At 46.7% G+C, this 15,201-nt stretch overlaps 1 pseudogene across 1 annotated transcript in view; it reads right to left on the minus strand.

Moving 5' to 3' along the window:
- Positions 1-15,201, minus strand: part of LOC144093688 (diacylglycerol O-acyltransferase 1-like) — a 65,935-nt pseudogene that overhangs the window by 7,693 nt on the left and 43,041 nt on the right. Inside the window, exons 2-8 of the transcript XR_013306310.1 lie at positions 15,152-15,192; positions 12,042-12,127; positions 10,676-10,728; positions 9,073-9,175; positions 7,903-8,044; positions 6,277-6,363; positions 4,176-4,279 (exon numbers count right to left, since the gene is read on the minus strand). The product of XR_013306310.1 is annotated as a diacylglycerol O-acyltransferase 1-like (transcript). The remainder of the gene's footprint in view (positions 1-4,175; positions 4,280-6,276; positions 6,364-7,902; positions 8,045-9,072; positions 9,176-10,675; positions 10,729-12,041; positions 12,128-15,151; positions 15,193-15,201) is intronic.

Here is a 15,201-nt window from a genome sequence, read left to right on the forward strand (position 1 = left end):
GCATTGCAGAAGGGTATCGTTATACGTGCTGTGTAGCCAGTGAAGTATTGTGTCACAGTAAGTGCTTTATGAAGGAGTTCAGAGTAAATTGTGAACAGCTGAACCGAATAAGTAAATACAATAATTTAAAACGTTTTCTTTACCCGTCATCCAAAACCTTTGTTGCTCTGGGCTTTCTTGAAATTTGAGCATAAATATTATCGCGATGGCGTTAAGGGTCCCGCGTCGCAGAAAAGCCGGCAGCGTAATCGTCGGCGTCGTTGGCCGTTATCGAAAAACCCCGATGGGAGGACTCAATTATTAAATTCAAGAAGAGGTCAAACAACTTTCGGATTGGCGCCAAATTTCTGAGGGAGATTCCTGTACCCAAAGGGAAGTAACTACGCTGAAAAGAAAATTGGCTTAATTTGGGAGGGAACCGAACTGAAAGCCTTCGAACTGCGGGACGGACACGTTACCCGTACGTACGCCGTGAAGACTGGTTGGTTCTAGAAGAATAAAGGCAGACCTAGTGAATGCGCTGTGGTCTTTGGCTTGGTGAACTGTCTTAGAGATAAGTACTGATGCGCACATGAATAATAATCAGTTTGCAAATTAGGAATTAGGTCGTGTGAGTGTTGAGTAGGCGATGCGAACGAGACCCGATAACGCTGTCGTGTTCTGGTTTTTAGAAGCAAAGCCCCCCCCCCCCCCCCCCACCCCCGAGTTTTTTTTCCCTTATCCGTAAAAAGCGTATTAGTGAACTTCGTATATTTCAGGTAGATACGTTGGCAGAGAACGCTTGTGTGGACTATTTATAATTGATTTATTTCCTGCGATAAAGGCCTCCAAAGTTAGACAAAAACTTTCTGTGGCGCTCGGCTACTGACCCGAAAGACGCGGGTTCTATCCCGACCGCGGCAGTCCCATTTCAATGGAGGCGAAATTCTGGAGACCCGTGTACTGTGCAATGTCAGTGCACGTTAAAGAACTCCAGGTGGTCGAAATTTTCGGAGCCCTTCACTACGGCGTCCCTCATAGCCCGAGTCGCTTTGGGACGTTAAACCCCCATTAACCAAAAACTTTCTGTGGTCGAAGTTTCAGAAATTTTAGGATAAGAAATAAAATTTAGATATCGACTGGAATAACGGAATGGACGCTATCTACGGTAAATAGAAATGTGCCCAAAAGTTGAAGTTATTCGCAACCAAATTTGGCGAAAGGTCAGTGCGTTTAAAATAAGCCTCTTTGGAGGGGCTATATGTACTACAGCAGGAATTATAGACACTTGTTTTTAATGTTTATGAATATTGATATATAGTGTATAATATCTGAACAGAATATAACAATATAAAAAATTTCCTTTCGTCGTCAAAAACTCTCCTGGTTCGGTTCTTCCTTGAAGTTTGCTCAGTAATATTTCCTTACATGCAAGAGAGAAGCCGGCGAATTTTACATTGTTTAGTAGACAAGAATGTAGCGTTAAACGTTTGTGGCTGGCTTAATTCCTCTTTAAAATAAACACTTCAATTTAACAAAAAAAGTTTTCATGCGCCAAGTTTGCTTAACTTTAGATAAAAAAAATACGCTGGGCGGACTCTACAGCAGTCATAAATTTCCTCTAAAAAGCTTCATGCATATTCTCGAAACATATTTCTAGTTATTCGTAGGCTAAGTCGACAAAAACCGCAGTGCCCCAAGCAGCACAGGTAATCGGCGCAATATTGGGAAGGGATGGTGTCACTCTGGTCCTGTGTATGACCGGCTTTTGCCAATACATTTTCAATATTGAGCCGATTACTTTTCCTGCTTGGGGCGGGCGCGAGATTCCACCTTTTTGTGATCAACTATTTTTTTATGGTTTGATATATTTTTTCTAGTGTAAGGTGTAAGGTGAAGGAAGACGACGGACACACGCGCGAGCCTCATGGCCATCGCCTGGCGCACGCTCCTGGCTGGATGAGGTGCGCACTTGCAGTTCGTAACGACAGGCCAGCAAGGGGCGTCTTCACTTTCCTCAAAGATCGGCAAAGCGCTGCATCCATGACAGAAACCGCAGCACCGGTGTCGAAAAGCGCCATCACAAATACGCCCTCTACAAAAAACTTCAATTAAATCAGCTGCAAGACAAACCAGGCCTTTCGAATTTCGACGACTGCGCAGTTCTCGCCTCAGGAACTGCGGCACCTAGTTTTCCTCTTGAGTGGTCGAGGGACGCCGTCGCATCGGAGAGATGGAGAGCCGACGTGGAGAATGCGAACGGCGTCCAGAGAAGGCGGTGCACTCAGGAGCCAGAACGGCTTAGGGGTAGCTCAGCAGGAGGTGAGTGCTGACGCTGGTACCAGTAGCCGAAAACTTCAGGAGGTGTTCGTGAGACGTTCATGCATCGACGGCCAAGCCGCGCCACATGACCTGGCAAGCCGCAGAAGTAGCAGATCGGGCGGTTGTCAGGCGTGCGCCAGGAGTTTCCCAGTTGAGCAGGCGGTCGAATATTATCAGGCGTGCCCCAGGAGGTAGGTTCGCAGATGAGCAGGCGGTGGAATAAAAGCAGCGGGCTCCCGAACGGGACCAGGAGGCGGAGCATAGGTAGGTGGGCGAGGTCGCGCAACAATGTCCGCATATGTCAGCGGAGCCGCGAGACGTGTGGGCTCAGGGGCTTGCGGAAGAGCCTCAGCGACCTGTTCTTGAATGATGTCCCGCAGATTCGGAGTTATGTGTGGTGATGTCTCTCGATGGCGTGAAATAAGCGAGAGCTGCCGAGCAACTTCTTCACGGATGAAGCTCTTGATGTGCGGCAGGAGCGATGACTGGTCTCTTGCATCGTTCAGGCCAGCAAGCGAGTCGATGTTCGTGGTGTGTTCGCGTGTCAGAGCCGTCTGCTTGCGTAGTTCGTCGAAGCTGTGACATAGGGTGACGACTTCCGCCACGGTGCGCAGGTCTCGTGCCAACAACATCTGAAAGGCGTCGTCATCAATGCCCTTGAGAATATGCGTGATCTGGTCGGCTTCGGAAATCTGTGAGTCCACCCTCTTGCACAGATCGACGACGTCCTCGATGTAACTCGTGAAGTTTTCTCCTATCGGCTGCGACCGCGCACGCAAGCGCTGTTCGGTACGGATTTTTCTGACAGCCGGACGGCCGAATGCCTCTGAGAAGTTTGCTTTGAAAACGGATCATGATGTAATGTCCGCCTCGTGGTTCCGATACCACAGATTCGCCACGCCCGTGAGATAAAAAATCACATTGTTCAGTTTGGTTTCCACGTCCCACTTGTAGTATGCGCTCACCCGCTCATACGATGTGAGCCAATCCTCAACATGATGGTCGTCCGTGCCACTGAAGATAGCGGGGTCTCGCTGGCGGAGAGAACCAGCACAGATGACGGCGGTCGGGCTCACTAGCACGGCTTGGTGGTTGGCATCCGAAGGCATCGCGGTAGGGGGTAGCGTTCGGCTGCGAAGCTCCAGGGCGAAAGGATATATTACCCAGCATTTCCACCAAATGTAAGGTGGGGTTTATTCGGAGAAGCTTCTTAACGGGAGCAGGGCCAACAGCAGTCCGAGGTCAGCTAGTCCAGCCAGGAGCGTGCACAAGGCGATGGCCATGCGGCTCGCGCATATTCCCGTCGTCTTCCTTACACTGGAGAAAAATAATTTCAGATCCCTTCTTTCCAGCCATGGGGAAATTTCATATAAAACAATATGACGTAAATCTAATATGTCGGCCAGCGACCCTCATGACGATATCTGAAATTGCCCTGCAGATATTCTCGTTACCTACTGCCATCAAAGCGAGGCGGACGCCATCACGGCACTTAAGACATTAATCTTGCCACTAGGACAGTTTCACATTGATTTGTACTCTTTGGCTGACAGATCTTCCAACTTACGTGTGAGCTGGTTAGAGTGGAGACCGAAGGAAGTGTGAAGCGAGCGGTGATTATTGAAAGCAAAGCTTAGTTGGAGCTTACTCTTGAAAGTAGCAATATTAACAAGGCACGAAGTGTTATTGAACCCGCTTACGAATTTTTTCGAGGGTCACGTCTCAATTTCACACATTCACGTGTTTAATGCCGTATATGGGGTAATACTCAAACGCATCTGAGCACCTCAGACTGGTCTCTATTTAAATACAGGCACTGGCACGAAAACCAAACAAGTATCCTGAATGGGTGACCATTACTACTTGTGGCTTACCAGTTCCACGGTTCTCCGAAGCAGAAACATTTTTCTTATCTTGGGCCTCTGAGGGAAGTTTAGCTCGTAGCACAGCGTGGGAGCAAACATGAAGTACCAAATGTCTGAGGAAAAAGAAAACACGAGCGCATAAGTCGGGCGGCTGCCCGATGCCCATCGTCGACTGCGGCAGTTTTGTTGCGCGCGTGTCTGACCACAGCTGAAGTGGTAACACGCTGGGAAACTGGAATTTAATAACTGGCACGAAGCAGCAGCCCCATGAAGCGATGCTCCTGGCGACGGCCGTCGCCTACCGCTGCCGCCGGTACACGCCCGCGCGAAGCTATGAGACTTGGCGATAGAGCGGCACGTTTTCGGTGTTGCTCTGCTGCCACCGCCTCACCGCTCAGTCACCTCCCGTCATCAGGGAAGTATAAACGTGCTATTACTCCGTTCTTAAGACTACACAGCATAAAGTACGGTAAAAGCACTGATGAAAATTCTTCTGGTAATACATTGTATTTCTAAGGGACATAGCGCAGTGGTGCCAAACTATATTCTGCGTAACTGAGGCTTGCAAAAGAGACCTTTCAACAGTCTTTCTTGTTCAATTATTCCTACCAAGCTTTCGCTCAAATGTTCCGATGCATCGGTCAGCCGAAACGAGCGTCGACAGCTTCTTCGCTGAAACCGCGGTAGAAAAACAAACTTCACTCACAAAATAGCTAGATCGGAAGATCCGTACCTTGAAAGCTTCCTGCTATTGGCTAGCCTCGCGAGCTGCTTCCGGGCAATGAGCGCAAGTTTCTGCAAACTCAAGGAACGAGCGACGCGATGAGCGACAGCGGTTCCGGGGCCCTCAGCCCATCGCGCGATGACATCGCGCGGCTTGTCACCCTGAGTTTCGCCACATGCGTTTAGCGCTTGATGCTTTGTGCTCCTTTGGTCACGTTAAGATACTAGCACCACGACCCGATCTCATGATTTCTAACGGCATATTGCATATGTATATGTGCATATGTGTGCATGCATAGTATGTCCTACTGTACGATCGACCCGGAAAATGCCTGCTTAAAGCAGGAGGACAGGTCGAACTGGAATTGAATATGGATTGGCATGCGTCTGCGTATGAAGGTCTACCTGTGTGTGTTCGAGGAACAGAGGCCATTTACAATACAGCGCTTCCTTTGGCGTTCAAAACAACTGAGTGCTACGCTCATAATTCCTGTAGGTGCAGCCACGACCTGAGAGGACACCGCCTGGATCTCGCACCAAATGCTCTGTTTGGAACCTTCTGGCACACGTGTATTGCTCGTATGCTCATGTGCGCTCTGAGGTGACCCGAGAGGACTCAAAATTTGGTGCTCTACGGTGGAAGGTTTACGGCAGACAATCCAGTGCGAGAACCAGGTGGTTCCTGCTTTCACCCTTGGCGCGCCTTGAGACACATATATGTAGATCTCCGAGCTCTAATGTCTCGGGACGCTCAAGAAGACGAACATTTTCAGGGCAGATTATGATGGTCCGTTGTTTCTCACAACTAAAATATGACACTTCGGCGTTTGTGCTCATTTCCGCCTTTCTTCTTGATTTTAACTAACACTTTTCGGAGCACACTTTGAGCGGAACACTACGCAATCTTCACTGACAGGCTATCTCAAGTAGCACATGTCCGGGGCAAAAAGAAAAAGTCTGGTACATGCGAGGATGAAACCGAAGCAGCATCGTCAGCAGCCGCGCAGTAGAATTGTTTTATAATTGCACAATACAGCGGTTAATGTTATCTTTTGAACTCGGTGCATAAAAAGCTCTAGCAGATACGTTTTTTTACTCCACACAAAGCAATAAAAACTTTCTTTCGTGCGTGCTTTTTTGTTTCAATACTTGGCTCGCATTACGTGGCAGAGTTTGCACATATTCGTCCCTTCAGGGCACGCTACTTCTGCTTCATTCAGGCAAACATGGCAGACTGCCTTTGCACGGCCGCAGAGTTCAGCAACTCGAGAACTACTAATCAGGTGTTCACATTCTCACAGCTTGAATGCTGCGTTAGTGCACCGGTAACCGTCCAGCCCTGAAGCCCTAGGTCGCCTCCTTAGCGGGAACATATTACACATCTTACCCGCAGCATACAAGTTGTTCGGATAGACGACAGGTTTGGCGATTTCGCCGTTGGAAGTTGCGCCATTGGTGTACTGGCATGTGGCACCTGTAGGGTAGGGCAGAAAAGAAAAAAAACTATTTACTACCGTTTTACTCATTAACGCTATCATCAGTGAGCAAAAAAATGTGTGAATGTTCATGCACTGTTAACACAGCGAAAGAAGCAAGTGCGCATACGTGTGTGTTAAGGACATGGACATCGTCTAGGTTGTGCGTGATATGTGCGCGCGTTCGCGTGTATTACATTCTTGACTGTGCGCGATAGACGTGTGCAAGACGGTGTGTGCGTGGACATGCGCATCGTTCAGGACAATCCATGCATCCCCTTGTATTACGACATCATCACCTGCCTGCTAGCTGCTCTGCCATTGAAATGAAGCCCGGCAGTCGTTGAACAAGTATCGAGGGAAATCAGAGCTGGCCGACGGTGCATAAGCTTGAGCCGTAACAGTTCCAAAAGGCTTTTCTAAGCTCTTGTAAGCTCTTCTAAGAGTGCAGTGAAAAACAGCAGAGAGATTTGCCCGAAACATTCTCTTATCGGTATTCTCTCACGGCTCCTGTGGAGGTCTATTGTTGCTGAATAATCCCTCTAGACCAGGAGTTCTCAAACGAGTTCCGCGGAACCCTGGGGTTCCTTGGTGTGCTTTTTTGGTATTCTCCGAACTCCTAAATCCATGCACGCCTCAATCCATCAGTTTTACTTCATTAGTTTTCTCCGTGCTCTCTTCTACGGGTCTATGTGCCTTAAGAAACATACGACATCATCTTATGATGTACATTTAGTAATAAATGCACGACAGAATGCGTATGTCAGCCAAAATTCTAAATTATATCATGTATAAAGCACGAGAAACTTCGATGCGAAACTTCGAACGAGAAACTTCGAACGGGAAACTGTTCGGCCTCGGATAGAAGAAAGCTTATTTTACAAAATACCCAACTTGAAAGGCTGCTCAGAGCGCCCCTGTTGTTACACAGTTCTTGAAAAGGTGATCAAGCGGGAGCACGGTGAGTACCCTCTGACACACAATAGCATTTAGTCTGCAGAAGCGATTTTTTTTTAAATTTCGTGGAAGACAAACGTACATTATAGTGTGCTGTGTCTGAAGAGGATATTATGCTGTCTTATTTACCCCCTGCTCCTTGGACTTTATTTTCAGTAAAGAAACGTATCGTTGTTCGGGCGCAATATGTGACAAAATGAGACATGAATGTTGAGATCATGTGCATGCTCTTAATATAACTTACGTCATTGTGAATTTTTTTCAAGTGTTAGGCGCAAATGGAAAAGCGGGTACGAATAAAATTTTCAGTAAACGAGCGCTATGTATTATGATTCAAGCCCTGACTTCAAAACGCGTAGCGTTAATGAAATGTGCATTAAAAAATGTTTCCGACTTCTTTTCTGGAAAGAAGCCTTGCTTCTGTCAAATCTGCAGCCCAAGATTTATCGACCAACGCAGCTCTATTCTGCGCTTTTTTTTTTCCGCGTCGTGTTATCTGAGTATGTCTTGCAGACTTGCAAGCAGCCTGCTAAGATGAAAAAATAATAATAAATATCCGAGCCAGGTGGCGGTCAGCTTACGTTGTTTCTCCACGGCGACCTTTTCGCTGTCACTTTTTTGCTCAAGAGCGGCCGTCTCTGCGAGACCAGGCGTTGACCATGTGGTAAGACACCAGCTTCAGCCATACGACTATGGTCATCCATATGCAGGCAATAGACGCCGCTGCGAAAAGCAGGTTGAGTGTGTAAAGGCTCCACAGCGAACATTTCACAGATCTCTCCGTTTATTGCGACTAAACGACCCGTTCATCTTTCGGTTATGTGGGTTATGTTTGCGAAGGAAACTTTTTTTATATGCAGACAAAGTAATTTTATGCCACTCAGTGTGACCCTGTCGGGGAAATTTTAGATTGATAAGTGACAATATTGTAGTCGCTGCTAAAATTCCCGGGTTATAACCCTCGTTGTTCCGATACTGGCAATTCCGTGGCAGTACTTGAGCAAGTAGCGAAGAGCGGCGGAGTTGCGCGCAGCGCGCTCATGTTACTAAACGCAATGGCGAAACAACGAGCACGTGCAGAAATAAGGAATGGCTATAGGTTACATTTCCCGTGCGAGCATGACTGCTACGTAGTGTTGTTGGAGGTAATCAAATTTACAAGCAAGGATGTGTTTACCTATTTTTTTTTGTGCCAACTATACGCAGTGCAAATGTGATTGTCAACTTCTTTTGAGGCGCTTTCTAAACGCTTTTGATAAGTGTGTTGTACAGCTCTGGAAGAAATACGGCAGGCTAAGAAAATGTCCCCGCTTTTGGCGCTTTAAATATGGCACAATAACTTATCAGGCAGCCCGTCAGTGAACAATAATGCCCCTACAATAATGCCCGTTTCCGAGCGCTGTAGATATCTGCATAAATAAATATAGATAAAAAATAAGCTGTGTATCACTGCTCCACTGTTGGGAATGACTTAGCAATACTTTTTTGTGTGTGCGAGTACAAAATAATATTGGAATCTTTCAACACTGGAACGCTTTGACTGCGACTGTCGTACTGAGAAAACTAGATAGCACATTCGCATGCACACAAGAGGTTAACTGCAGCGTCTGCAGATGTCTTGCCATTCCTCGCTATACGCCTCTACAAATGGTCAAAACGTGAGACGAAGTAAAGAAGCGCGTCTGCTCTTCCAAAGCAGCGCTCTCGCCAGGGGTCACGCAGGCCGCGGGGGCCGACTGTGGTGCACTTACGTAGGTTGGTGTGCACTGGGAGCAGGCACACAGGAGGAACCACGAGGAGCATCACAACGTTAGCCGCCACCAAGGCCAGGAAGGTCTTTTCTCCGATTGTTTTCTGAGCGATCGGAGGAAAACGAAACCGAGTGTGTAAGCGTGCTTGCTGTAAATGCAAAGGAGGCATAACTGCATTGCTTCTCGGCAATACGGGACACTGCCACAACCACTTAAGCCGTGCATGGGTTGCCGATGGACGTGCAGGCAGCTAACTGAATACACAGGTAAAATTGAAATAGCGAGGGGCACTCACACACCAAGCATTCTGTAATGCTTTTTTCCTGTTGCACTGACAAAGACTGCATGTCATCGCAACAGCGAAGCAATTTTCGTTACGGAGCTCAGTGTGGCCTGAATCCTTGGCCAGAGGCCCCTCATGATTCGAATCCTTTGAGCACTTGCCGTGTTTCCTTGTGCGCATTCCGCATTAATCATGTATCCACCACATTTCCTAAACCATGAGAGACGTAAGGCGTGAAAAGTCGCTCAGGAGCCACAGCGGATGCTTGTTTACCCTGCAGAAGAATGTCATTGCATGTCACGGCGCTTAGTCCAGCCCAGGTCTGTGCTTGAGTACATGAATGCGTTATGAATGGCTTATATAGAGTTAAGCGCACGCTAGGAAGTTGTTCTGTAACGTTCTAATAAAAACGAAACCTGTTCTATTTTTTTAAATGTTAAGGCAGTGCAGTTAGTCAAGTTCAAGTGAATACATTCAGGATCAACTCGACGTCCCGTAAGTTGCCTTATTATTGTTTCTTCAGTAAACATTTTTCCGTATCCTTATGAATTCCTATCTAAATGACGAATCACACTTGAAAAAATGAAATTTAGTTTTCAGGTAAGGAAATGGCGCAGTAACTGTCTCACTTCTCGGAGGAAACCTCAACCGCTCCGTGAGGGAAGAGAGGAATGTTTTGGTGAAAGAAGTAAAAGAGAGAAAGAGGTGCCGTAGTAGAGGGCTACGCAATAATTTGGACCACCTGAGGATCTTTAACGTGCACTGACATCGCACAGCAGTGGCCACCTTTTGGGCTTTGCCTCCATCGAAACGCGGCCGCCGCGGCCGGGTTTCACGTTTGCGCCTCTCACGCAAGCGCGTGTGAGGCGTTTTAAACGCAGACATAAAAACGAGAGTCTGCATCCGAAACCCTCAGGCGCGTGAGGTCTACTCACGATTGTGAAAAAAGATTCCGGCGCAAAGAGCAACACAGGGTCAATAGAGAGAACAGAGGACCAGCGTTGCACCGTGTGCCCATTCCTCTTTGCGCCTGAAGTCGTCTTTCTAGGCAAGTGCCGACCAGCACAGCGACAAGTTGCACTCGTGGTCGTTCAGTGCACTGCGAACAAGCCGAAGCAACGCACACTCATCAGCGCCCCGAGCGGTGGATTGCTGTGCGCAGTTTTCCAGCTATCTACAGTGCGTGCGTGTGGGCAGGATGTTCAATAATCGCTCGACTCAGGCACAATCGAACGCTGGCGCCCTTGGCCGCCCGCCGTTGGCACGAGCCAAGTATCTGTGAACGCGCGGAGGAAGGTGGCGCGCCGTTCGCGTGCTTACCGCGGCCAGCAGCTTTTCCGCCTGGAGGGAGACGCACGCCCCGACCAGGAGATCTGCGAGGTCAGCCAAGAGGGCACAAGACACGTGGACACACTTCAGCCGCTGGAATCTCGTCGCGGGCACATTCAAGCAGAAGGAAAAGAGCACTTGAGGATCCTTACCCGCCGCTGCGCCTGGGCGCCGTGAAACCACCCTGAACACGTTCTTCAATGCTGTTGTTTGTAGCTCCGAATGAAATAGGGTTTCTCACTGAATTCCAGTTCCGTTTTCTTAGCAGGAGAAAATATTCACTTCTCAGTGCTAATTAATGGTTACCATTTGCCTCTTCGCGGTGCTCTCACGCGCCAAACTACCTTTCAGTACTTTAAATAGTGTTTTAAGAAGTCAACAATTGCTTGTGTGACAGTTGTATGACGTGAGTAAAAATTGTCAGCTGAAACTTCAGTCATGCAGCAAAAACACAGTTGCAATACCCGAAAGACGCCCTTTCCGCGCGCGTGTTTGTCGCTGCGAGAAAACTTATGCGCAAAAATGAAAAATTCCCCAGCATTAGCGCATGGAGTGAGACCGCCATCAGTGGGACCTCACTTGAACGTGCATCCTAGTGATCAAAGAAACTTAATCAGCCACCTATTCCGGTTTCCTGCCAATTTTTTCTGATGCGAGGAGAGGGTGGATAAATAACCGCAACAATTGAACCATCTGAAGCCCAGGCACGAAAAGCTTACTCTCATGGCGTTTCAGAACACTGCAAGTTCAGATTACAGGTATTGGTAGCGGAGTAAAAGCGTTTATTAAGCACAGAATTCGCGGATAGATCAGTGCGTAAGAGTACGGCTAGTTGCGCGGGTACACTCCTTAAATATAACGTGATCCCATCCTTGTGACCGGTTTTGTTTTAAGGCCCGATCCTTGTTACATGGGACGTCGTGCAGGACTGCGTGTCTTTAGCCGACTGCCTCGCAGAAATTGATCAGCAACCGCACCTGTTTCTCATGATCTGCCATCGTGCTGCGTGATTCAACTAAAACATAAAATGTACTGGAGAAATTCCGCTGGAAACTATTTTTAACTACTCCCTTAAGGACCAGATGTTTTGCACTGGACGTTGAAAGAAAGTTTTGACTACTTTTAAGTTGTCATATTACCAAGCTCATTAACCTCGCTCTTCTTTGAAGTCTTGTAAGGACGTTGCCGAATAGTTGTATTTTAGTTAATAAAAGTGGTTGGCGTCAGAAAATAAATCGCTTGACAACATATGCCTCGAGTGTAGAGATGTCGGTCTCGCATTTCCAAAAACGACGCCTTGTTCTAGATTTAATGGAAGTAAGAGCTCCCTTTTATGGATGCAGCATACGGTACTTACAGGCTCCAGCCAAAAGAGGCGGGATGCTAGCAGTGTCAGCCAAAACGTACAGTGGCCACTTCAGTATTTCAAGGCACCTGTAAGACCTGTAATGAAAGAGGTACAGAACATGATAATCGCGAATACGAATCAATCGCAAGGAGCATCTTCAATGAAACCAACACTGCCTTTGTTTTCTTAAAGGGTGCAAGAAGTGCTCTGTCAGATATGTCTTCTGCTTTAGGTACGCAATTTCAGGATCGTTCAGGATGTCAAGGGTGCGCCACTTAAGTTACGTGAAGCTTCAAGAAGCCAGCGCGCCCCACGAGGATGACACCTAGAGATAAAATGAATAGGATCTCTCTCGCGCGCGTAGTGTGTTTTTGCCTCTTCTTTCAACTGTAGAATTTGTTGACACAGTTTATCAGTAATTTTACATGAATAAAGCGCCATTTCTGTGAACGTCAAGGTCCTAGCGGTCGTACAAATGATAATTCGGCTCTGCAAAAGCGCTCTAGCCAATCGTGATAGTTTCCGATCGTCGTGGCCTTTCCAACCTAGGCAACGAGAAACGTCCCGGCTAATCACGAAGCTCACGTAAGAGAATGTGAGCATTGCTAAGCGCTTCCATGATGCGAAACGCTCCAGCAACAGTTACTGAGAACCGCTCCATGGCCTTTGACACCGGGAATGCGCAGTTGCTCGTTATGCGGCGGTTTCGTTTTTGCTTTGAGGCTTCATAACCCTTTTCTCTCGGCTTCCTTAATTCTTGAACGTCATTACAAGATACAAATGAAGGAAGCCAACAGTACCCGAAACCAAAGTAAGCAGGAGGGAATAGTTCTATTTTTTCTTTTTTAACTTGTGGTTAAATCAATTGGAAATTAATAGTGTAGTTACTTTATAACTGAAACATAATTGATTAGAAAGTAGAATAAACATGCCACCCGTGGTATCCGAACCCACGACCTCCGAATTTTCCGTACGGTGCTCCTCCAACTGAGCTAAGGTGGCGACTGTCCAGTCTTTTACTTCCGGGGATATTTATGCTGCTTGTAACCGAACCTTGAGAGTGTTCGCCAGCGCCACCCTCGTCCATAGCGGCGGGCGTAGTGCGTCCTGTATTACCGCGAGTGTCACGTGGAACGTGATCAAAAGGTGAGGGCGGAAGCTATGCGACTCTCTCAAGGTTAGGTTACAGGCAACATAAATACCCCCCAAAGTAGAGGATTGCAAAACCTCCACCGTATCTCAGTTGGTAGAGCACCGTACGCAAAATTTGGAGGTCGTGGGTTCGGATACCATGAGCGGCATGTGATTGTTTTTCTCCAACTTTCGAATCAATAATCTTTCAGCCATAAAGTAATTACCCTATTGTCTACCCTATTAATTTGCCATTGATCAAACCACAAGTTAAAAGAAGAAAAAAATAGAAACATTCCCCTGTGATTTTTGGCTTCGGTGACTGTTGGCTTCCTTCATTTGTATGTCCCAGCGAGCCTCTCATTTTCCTACCCTTGACCTCACAAGGTGTCATATTAGATGACAAAAGGAATAAAATTACAGAGAAAGAGGTTATTCTGTAAAGGTGCATCTTTACAAGGCAGACGTATTTGTGCTTGCTTGAGACAAAATGTCCTTTTTGTTTGTCTGCGCGACGCAACTTCGTAACATAAAATTTATCAGCACTATAGATCAGCAAAGCTTTCGCTATTAATCTGGACAGGCATTGTAGTTAGGTATATACAGAAAGGTTCCAGTGGGCGCTAGATGATCGTTGACTACTGGTTGGCTGTTTCCTCGCTGAGAACGCTGTCATTTCCGGGGGTTTGCTTCACTGTAGTGGGACAACGCTTATTAAAGTTTTTAAGCGTAAGCTTCAGTTCGGTTACAGCTCATTAAAGGCGGTGCACTTCGTACTGTGAGCAAGGCATAGCCTATCGCACGTTGAATGTTTATTTGCCGCTATTTGCTGCCAGAAATAATTTATATATTTTAGAAACGAGTGGAAAATGAGGTAAACTGAGTTATAGACTAACGTAAGAACTCTAGGAACACCTGGTTTTCCTCTTACAACACCGGAGGGCACTCATGAAATGTTAGTCCGTTTCAGTGATCACATGTTCCTGGTGTATGGGTGGCTAGCGACGCGCTCTATTTCCTTTTTCACATGCTGCGACCGCAGATTGATTGAGTTATCTTAAGCGATAAAGCTTATGAGGCTGTCTGTATAATAGACGTGAATTAGTAGTACGTGTTGCTTGACAACGAAATGAACAGTACTTGAAAATTCACCGTAGTGGCAGGCCAAATTGCATCCACTGATGCTTCACAAGTGCCATCTCGATGCCTGTGTGCGTAGGAATAGCTCACACTTATATGTTCCACACATTACTTGTAGTACAGTCACGGCCCTAATCTTACGCAACAGGCTTCGTTGATGAAACTTTTGCCAAGCTTTAGCTAACAATTATTATGATGTATTTTATACATATGTTAGCACATGTCGCTGGTGCGCTTGCGCATGAATCCGAGAAACAATTATATCTCCTTTCCGAACGCGTGAGAAAATTTCACGCGCCGAAGCGTGCTCCGTAGTATTTTGGCCGCAACTGTACATACTTCTCATCACCAATTAAAATAAAGCGCACCAAATTAGCAAGGCTCACAGCCGAAGCAAGGCTCGAAGCCGCACATAACTTTATTGTACTTGGCCGACACCTTGCGGCTACACAATTGCATGAGACGGGATATCATTTAATAAAAATATGCTTTTACGTTTGAACTAGTGCATTACAAAGTTCTCAAAGCCTTCCGCGAACAAAATATTTGCGCACTTTACAAGCTGGCAAACAGAAACTCTTTATATAGGCGCATGCCAACTAGTTTTTTTTTTTTACTTCAAACACGAGTGGCTTCAGCAAATGACAGAAAGCGAGCTTAGTCGTTGCTGCAAGTAAGGCAAAACAGTATACACCGGAAAAGGTATGACAATGCAATGTATGCAAAGTGCAGAAAATGAGGTGATCCACAATTCAAATTTGTGGTGAGATGGTGGCTTTGTTTATTTGTTTCATGATGTACTTTTTGTCCCTCACTTTAGAATGGAGGATTGCGCAGCAGTCACTCACCTGGATATGTTGTAAGCAGCCAACCTTAAATTGAAAAGTATCTGAAAATA

Source organism: Amblyomma americanum, chromosome 1 (assembly GCF_052857255.1).
Source record: "Amblyomma americanum isolate KBUSLIRL-KWMA chromosome 1, ASM5285725v1, whole genome shotgun sequence".
Taxonomy (NCBI): Eukaryota; Metazoa; Arthropoda; class Arachnida; order Ixodida; family Ixodidae; genus Amblyomma; species Amblyomma americanum.